General features: G+C 41.0%; 1 long non-coding RNA gene across 5 annotated transcripts in view; it reads left to right on the top strand.

Annotated features, from left to right (window-relative positions):
* Positions 1–7,948, top strand: part of LOC111874553 — an 18,278-nt gene extending 10,330 nt beyond the window's left edge. Inside the window, exons 2-5 of one of the 5 annotated variants that reach the window (XR_002844577.2) lie at positions 2,659–2,822; positions 3,312–3,920; positions 4,064–4,258; positions 7,789–7,948. This is a non-coding gene — a long non-coding RNA (uncharacterized LOC111874553). Of the gene's footprint in view, positions 1–2,658; positions 2,823–3,311; positions 3,921–4,063; positions 6,260–7,788 lie in introns of those variants that run through there. The other 4 variants (XR_002844578.2, XR_002844579.2, XR_002844576.2 and 1 more) reach the window with 4 other exon arrangements.
* The last annotated feature ends 1,108 nt before the right edge of the window (positions 7,949–9,056 follow it).

The following is a 9,056-nucleotide window of genomic DNA, read 5'->3' as shown; positions in this document are numbered from 1 at the left end:
CGTAAGTAAAGGTGCTTTTTGATATCGACACTGCCTGAGCTATCCATTAAGTGGAGCAGGTGCTGTCAGATACCAGGAGTCGGCCACTGCCCATTGCTGAGGCAGACCACTGATTTCTTACCAACAGGTTCCTCTCTCTGATTTTGTACAGTATCAATAAATGTATTTAATATCAAGTTGCAGTACTCTCACACCCCGCACTGACTCCCAAGGGAACCGCTCGCCCTGCCAACCTGCAATCTATCCCATCCCCGGGATACAACAGTATCAAAGAATACAGCAGCCTTAGACAAGTTATTTTTTACATTTAATGTAACATGGTCCATAAGCATCATATTGTGACATGTTGACCCCTACCTCCCCAGCGACACGTAGCGGTAACGTAGCGCTCGCCTAATAGGCGAGTCATCACCCCGCCACTCTCCCCGAGGTGACGTCACGAGCGGAGCCGAAGTTAGCCAAGTCCCCGCAACCTTTAAGCTATGCAAAGCGAGTCAACAGCAGTGACATCACCAAGGGGTAACAGCGTTGCTAGGCTATACGCCACGTCACAACTAGCAACAGCGAACGGAATAAAAGCCGGCTGAGCAGCAAGCGAGAGTCAGTGTGTTATCAACGAGTTCTCAGTTTGCAAGTTCCGAGCTACAGACGCGTGTGCGAGAATCAGTGATAGTTCGGGATAACCAGTTATATCTGGAGTGTGTAATTCAGGGAGACTTGTATAGCTCCTGCGTTATTAGTACGTGAAGACAAGTGAAGATTGTGTTAAGAGATTTTGTTGTAGGGTTTGTAAACTGTGGAAACCCGTAACATTGTGATCATTAATTGTAGCCGATATTTGTAGATTGTTCAATAAACCAATTAACGATCTCCACGGCGTATTCAGTAACGAAACACGTTACAATATGTTGAAGTGTTGTGCTATGGAAGGCATGGAAAAGAAATGGGCATGCATTAAACAAGCCTCTTCCTTTTGTGTGCCTTTGGACTGTTTTCAGAATAAGTTTCCCGAATAGCTTGCCTGTTGTGGACAAGGGGCTAATGGGACATATATTTTGGGCCCTTATCTTGTTTTGGTATCGTTACAACTTTTGCTTCCTTCCAAGGCTTTGGAAAATGAGACATCTGAACTCAGTGATTAACTGAATGTGTTAGATGTACCACTTGTCTTTTTGAAAGATGCGTGAGGCATTCATTTGGAATTCCATCAAGGCCAGAAACCTTTCTCAGTATCAATGAATTTTCTTTATTGGCTGCTTCCCCTGAGTTAATTTTGATTCTAGGTGAAATTAATTCAGAAGCCAGGCTATTAAAGTCAATCTCAATTATAATTGTACTTCTTCCTTCTCACCTACCTTATTGGTCTCTGCTTAATTATGATCTTTCTTGTACTATATTTATATCTCAGGGTTCTTTGATTTTTGAATAGGTGAGGTGGTTGGGTTCGGTAGAGCTAGATCCTCTTTCTCAGAGTCTTAACGGGTCACACTCAAAGAAGCAGAAAATAAGCACAGACAACCAAAGCACAATCAAATTCAGAGGTATTATTCTCATTACTAAACACTTCTATTGACACTTTTATTGCTTGTTGTAGATTAAAGCAGATACTCGTATTAGGTTTAAATGCTGTTATTATTATCATTTAAGAGACACTTGTTTTGTGCCACTTATTTAACTAAACCACTTTCAGGGTTTTAACTGATTACTATCAGACTTGATCGGTCAACTCCTTAACACCGTCTAATTGAATAACACCAGTATAACTTTTCTTCTGGCTCATACAAGAATTACACCACTTTGAACTGAAATCCGGCGAGTAACTTATAAATCTGATTTACTCAAGGCGGATTATGAGACTTTATTTCTTTCTTATTAATGCCGGTGTTAGCCTTTTTCACGTCTGATTGCTTCGGAGCCCGGCGTGTGACTTTTCACGTCTGGTCTCCTGAGTCTGGTGTTGGACCTTTTTGCATCTAGTTTCTATGGGGCCCCGGTGTGTGACTGACTTTGACAACTGATTTCTACTCGGACCTTCAAGTCCTTGTTTCCTCATTGTCTCTGCTCTGTCACACCCTTAAATTTTAGTGATTGGTTATATTTGAAAAATAGGAGTATCTTAATTAGATATTCCTCCACTCTGTTTAAAGCTTACAAGGGTTTAAGGATTTCTGACTCCAACATATTTCTGTCAGAATTTGACAAATGCTTGAGCGTCGCTTGGGTCCTAAAAACTTCACTCTTTTTAAGTTATGGCATGCACAAACTGCCAAGTAAAGAATTCACAAAAGATTTCTTAGCTATTCTTTACGTAACTTTCCCCTAATAAACCCTCAACGAGTATCTCCCTGTTTCTGCTGTAAGCGTGGGAAGACGCTAACTCTAAAATACAAGAATGGACCTATGTCCCACTGCCTTGTTCCTGTCCTTACTTTCGAACAATTAAATTTCAAATTAATAGCATTAATCATCTTTACATAGGCAGCACTTCAGTGGAACGGTTACACAATCCGAATTTGTCAACTAGGTCCAGAATATTCCTAGTTACAACGTGATCAAGCAAGTGGAAAACGATTGGCAGTTGATCTCAGGCCAGAATGTCAGAGATGACTTGAACATTCTCGTGCACAATAATATCAAGCACGTTGTCATTTCTTGCAGGAGAGTGATGAGTGGGACATGTGCTGAAATTGCAAACTCGATGTAGTAAATTCAGTAGTTTCGTGCCTGAAGGGTTGGATGTAGAGCATTCAGATCTGCCAGAAGCGACTCATGTCTAAAGGTTAATGGCTCAAGGATGTCTGCATCATTCGAGGAGTGGCCTGGTGAGTTATAGACTGCTGCAAGTAGCACTTCACTATTACCAATTGGTACGCAGATCCCTGTCGCTTCTGTTAAGCAGAGGCAAGTGTATATGGTTGTGGAGAATGCGTTTTCTCATTGCAACAGCAGGTATGCCTTTTCTTCCTGGGAAGCATTCAAACAGATAAAAGTGATAATTTGGAATAAAGAACCCCTCATAGGATTTGAGATGTCTCTCTGAAAGCAGAGCCACATATGTATGTAAGTTGTGCAGCTGTTTACTGAGCTCATAGCACCGCCTCCAAATGCCTTTTGGATTAAATGATGTGGCTGTGAGTGGCATATGAAATCTAGCAGCATTTTATTTTACTAAGTACTATTTTTGTAATGACCGTTGTTTTGTCTTTCTGATAGGTTCACTGAGCTCCATCATGATCTGTTGCAATACAGTGGTGATTTCTAACATGTCATTGTTAAACAAACTGGGAGCCTGTACTGGCACTTGTTTTCAGAATTTCCTGTTGTGGCAGATGGCTGCTACATGGAGTGCCGCACTTTTTTCGCATCTGTCTGCTGTGCCCATGGCTGCTGCTGTTTTGTGTCCTGTTGCAGTGCAGCTGCATAGGACTGCTCTGGTGAGGTGAACTTAGCTCGATATTACGCTGGATGAGGTCTTATGTCCTACTAGAAGCTAACTGTGGAAGCTGAATGTAGATTCCATATTTTAGGGCATTCCCAATGCAGGTGGCCACCACCGCACTATAAAACATCGAGGGGGTTGGTTGCAGTTAGCCCAGACATGTCTGAAGTTTTGGCAATTGTAGCACTCTGTAAGGCCAGTGTGAGCTCTGTATAACTCTACCTTGTTAATAATATGTTTACAGTTGTTCAGCTTGAATATCTCTTGAGATTTTATGTTTCTTGTTAAGGCAACAACAAATAGAGGTAGGAGTTCCACATCGGTTTGTCCACTGGGTGCTATTCGAGTGGCTGTCATTTGCTTCACATTGATGACTTTGAAGCCTAATTACTCATGGCCGTTCGAAATGGCTTCTGCTGGTGTGTATGGGGGAAGGTGACGGATTACTGCCATGATGGGTGTTTTGGAATTTGGGGAGAAGGTAAAATAATGGAGATTATTTTTCCTCTGGTAGCATTTCATGGCTAAATATTCCACCATTTTATTTGTTATGATATGGGTTCAATTTTATGTATTTCGGAACTGGAACTCTCGTTTGACATAGTGTTTCATGTCCCTTTGCAGTCGAATGAGGTTTGTGGTACACGTCATCCTTATAGGTGGTGGCCTTCCAGGTTTTCTGGGAGTCTTCTGCTCCATTAATACATTCTCTCCACCAGTAGTTCTGAGAAGTGTGAGCGAGTGAACACAGCTTTTGGAGGCAGCTTGACAGCTGCATATGTTGACACTGGTCTAGTCGACTTCTTGGCTCTCTTTGAGGTACAAGTATTATTAGGAATATGCCTCTTGTGTCTTTTTACTTCCTGGAAGTCATTGTCCTGGGCCATTGATTCTACTGAGGTTTTGTTCACTGTACCACTTTGTCCTGCCTGTGCACTCACCTTTAGGATGTCCTTCAGTTCATTCAGTATTACTGTTTACATGCTGTAAAGAACACCAAAAAGCGGCTTCGATCTAGAAATTTACAAGAGTTTGATCTGTTCTCTGTGCTGTTCACAACAGAATTCCACTGAGAGCTTTTCTCCACTTTAGCCGGTGTGTATTTGGCAAAGTTATCAATTCCACTGAGTACTTTACATACTTGTTGCACTACAGTAGCTGCATCTGGGTATTCATGATGGCATAACATTCAGATTTCAGTGACGCTAGCTTCTGTGTCTGGTATTTAAAAAATCCATGTACTGGGACATCCGTTGTCTTGGTGGACACTCAGATTCACCGCTTGTTTTGTTGCATCGCACAGCATTGTGCACAACTGCGGCCGAGTGGCGAACTTCATTGACACTGCCTTGACCAGTCAGGACTTGGCCATGAACACACTACGTAAAGTGAAGTCTTCAAAAACCACTCTGTGCAACACACGTTTTATTCAGATTACTGAATCCAATGAAGACCTGGTGTAGCTGACCTACTGTGCGACTGTGAACTCAGTAGCTCACTCGGCCTGTGCTTCTCAAACTCTGCTAAATCCTCCATTCTCCTAACTGAAGTCTTTACTAACTACTCCTAACTCTTAACTCTCCAACTCACTCACTCCAGGGGGTCTCGTTATATAGCCTCAGCACAGACCACATAGAAATAACCGTGTCCTCTACTGTTGCATCAATATGATACCGCAGAAATGTGTTTACTTTGCCACTGCCCAGCAATGAAAACCTCTACTTGTACCAGCACTCCAGTTTTCAGCAATCATATCGCATTGATCCCTATTCGTCCTGAGTAGCCTACAGATGTATTACAATTTATTCTCCAAGGGGATATGCCTGTGACATCTGTGATCACTATGAACAGTATCTCCACTTCGTGCTGCCCTCGACATTTCTGCTTCAGGTCTCAAAGGCGTACAGCTTTCATTCCTTGTGGGTTGGGTATTGCACTGCTGCAATGATGGCCTCTGCTAATTCCACTTTGTCACACTTATGTTCGAGAAAATTGCAATGTTAAGGAAAATAACAGTATGTTCCACCACTGCAAAATATTTAGCAGTAGAAGCTGTGCCCCAACATACCCTGACATACGAATCAGTTTAATTTTATCAGTGTCACAAAAGGAGAATACATCTTAATAGGTCTGTTATTAACAGTTTGAGGACTGGTCGCATGATATCATGCTTTTGGCTTTTAAACGTGGCAGACCAGTCGCATGATATCATGATTTTAGGACACGTTAGGTTGTAACACACTATACCTTGCTCTGGTGCCACCCAAGTTGCACGCAGCTGCATAATAAAACTGTGGAATATTTGCTTACTTGTCAGTAACTTGACCTTGCTGTTTTCTTAACCCACTCTAAAGGAAAATGCTTTGGTGGTCTTCAGGTTGTATGTATCAGCCAGTAGTTAGTGGTGGAGTATGGATCAAGGACAAATTCTTCTCCGATGAGCTAGCTTACATGCCTTGTGAGACGCATAGTGATGGTGACTCAGACAGTGGCAGTGACAGGGGACAACAAAGAATTGTGACCACAGACAGTAAAAGTAACAGTAGCTCCGATGAAAATGCGGGTAAAACCATTGTGGGGACAGCAAAAAGTCTTAAAAACAATCACAAAAATCTAAACCCTGATTTGAAATTGAAATACAGAGCATTTCTGATGAATGTGGCAAAGGCCTGGGCTACAGACCAGATGGTGGCGGCAGAACCAGAGTCAGACACAGACTTAGTGCAACTGGGCCCATCACCTTCCATCCCACGCAGGCCTCATGTGGACCCCCCAGGGCGACTCTCAGGTGATTCATTCATTCATCAGTAATCTGTCAGATGACAGGTCCACAGCCTCTTCCAAAACAGTTTCTCCACTTAATGCGATCTTCTGTTTTTGGAAAGAGACTATCCAGGAAAAGTGATAATGTGGTAGTTTTTCCATTTGCTTTCCACATCGCAGTACAACAGCCGTTCAAACCACTCTGGTCACGCCTGTTGCTATACGAACTTGAACCATCTCGAGCATCATTTTCTCTGTGCTTCAAGTCGCCGCTGATGACGCTGCTTCCGGTATCAGTTTTCGGTGTCTCTCTTCGTCTGATGCCTGCCCTTTGACCTGTCCAGCAAGGGAGGCCCTGCCAGTAGCTACGCTACCGCTGGTATAGCTCTCAGGGTCCTTGGCATACTCAAACACCCTCACCACGATAAGGTGGAGACACCAACGAGGGGTCTCAGGTGATATGCGGAAATATACCCTTGTGAAAATTGTGAAGAGTGAACATTCCAAGGGGAAGCATCCTTCTAGACAATGCTGTTTTTGCACAGTTCACAAAAAAAAGGAGTATGTCTACATTTGCAAGTTCTGTGTAATGCCACTTCACAAAGGGGAATGTTTCCAGAAATATCACACCCTCAAGCACTTCTAGGAGCATTGATAAATGTTCTCTAAAAGTTTTAGTTCATAAAATTAATTAGGAGATTTTATATTAATTTTTAAATTGAACAGTGCACAAGTTAGGATAGTAGGTTTAATAACGGCTGCCCCAGGGTGATTTAAATATTTAAATCGCCGGTCTGCAATGAGTTAATTCTTTAAGTGTCAGTTTTTTTTTTCTTAAATTTAGTCAGTTTGAGGCGCAGCCTAAATCTTTTACCTATGAACTTTGGAAAGTAATATATAGCTTCGGAGAAACCTACTACATTGCATCCACAGTGATCCAAACTAATGAAAGCAATGGTGTGTTCAGACAACAAAATTGTTCAGATTACTAGATTTCAAATAAATTCGAATTTTTAGTGAAACTGTTTATTATTTACAGGTACATTTTATAATTATTTTATATATGTCTGAAGAGCTGGATGTTTGATTAAATGCCAAAAGCAGTAACCGAGTTACATCTATGACCATCTAGAGAGGCAGGTCCTTTAACACATCATGTTTCATGTCAGTTTGTTTTTACTGGAAGTAAAATAATTAGATTAAATTTTGTAATCTTAGGAGGTACTGATTTTCTGTATATTACTGTAAGTCAATTTGGATTAATGTGGGTTCAGACTGCCAAGGATCACAGTATGTAATTTGGTCGCTTTCTTTGTCCCCTCAGTATGAAGCCCTGGGAAACAGCCTTATTTTACAATTTGACTTAACTACTATGCTGCTTGGCTGCAGATTGAGGTTGTTGTTAGTAGTTTTAAACCCTGCAAACTGGGGTGACCACTTGGGATCAGCATATGCTGTTGGAATTTCCTTGGAGCCAGGATTGTGTAGTCAGTATAGTGGCTGGCTATGGGCTGGATGACCGAGGAGTCGGAGTTCCAAGTCCCAGTAAGGTCAATAATATTCTCTTCTTCATGTCATCCATACAGACTCTGGGGCCCACCCAGCCTTCTATACAATGGGTGCTTTGGCCAGAGGTAAAGTGACAAGCGCATGCAGCTGACTACTCCAACTCCACCTAGTGCCGAGGTCAAGAAAATGTGGATATATACATCAACTCCCCCATACACCTTCATGGCATAGTGCTTAATTAGTTAAGCACAGGAACAACTTTACCTTTTTTTTTTTTTTGTACTTCTTTAAAATTTCTGTGTTGCATTTTTGGGTTCATCAGTGCAAAAGGCTACCTGCATCCACTTGAGTCCATTTTCTGTTAGATAATTCAGGCATGCATATGTCATATTTTCAGCTAATTTTGACTACAAGTATTTTAAATTTTAGCCTACTTTACTTCCATCTGTAAAAGTACATGTTGTACCTGAATTTACCACCATCATGCAAATGAAAACTGTGGTGTGAATCATCTGTTAAATGAGTTAATCAGAGGAATCATATAGACCCTTAATTCGTGGGGAAATTCAAGTATCTACATGTTGTTATACTGATGGTAGCTAGAGAATGCATCTCTGAATAATAATAAACAGGAAGTTTCTGTTGAAAGTGGAAAGTACATGTATATAATACACATGTACTCACTGTGAATGTGCAGAAAGAAGAGATGTAGTTCAGAAAAGTGGTGCCTATAACTACCGCTGTCATTAGAGCATTACTTCTTTGTACAGAGTTCTCTGTTCATTGTGGTATGTGTGAGAATAAAAGAGGCAAATTGTGTCAAGATATCAAAGCATATTTATATTATAATACATGTGATAAATATATAATGCCACTTTGTGCACTCAGGAGAGGATTACCTGTGAACAATTATCCATTTCATGATTTATTTCAACCGTCTTCCAGTGCATACACTCATCTATCTCCTTCTCTCACTCGCACTACATGTTTCGGCACAAATGTGCCATCTTCAAGTGCTTATTTAATTTACGCTAAACTAGTTCATTGCGTGCCTTGTCTTCATATTACAATAACTAAAATATATATTTATTATATATATTGATANAATATATATTTTAGTTATTTTAATATGAAGACAAGGCATGCAATGAACTAGTTTAGCGTAAATTAAATAAGCACCTGAAGATGGCACATTTGTGCCGAAACATGTAGTGCGAGTGAGAGGAGGAGATAGATGAGTGTATGCACTGGAAGACGGTTGAAATAAATCATGGACTTAAATCAGTGCAACAGGACGCTAAAATATAACAAAATTATCCATTTGTTGACACTGGTAACTACATGT

This window comes from Cryptotermes secundus, unplaced genomic scaffold, assembly GCF_002891405.2.
Source record: "Cryptotermes secundus unplaced genomic scaffold, Csec_1.0 scaffold970, whole genome shotgun sequence".
NCBI classification, from domain to species: Eukaryota; Metazoa; Arthropoda; class Insecta; order Blattodea; family Kalotermitidae; genus Cryptotermes; species Cryptotermes secundus.
The sequence above is the reverse complement of the archived record's forward strand: the minus strand, read 5'-3'. Positions and strand labels throughout refer to the sequence as shown.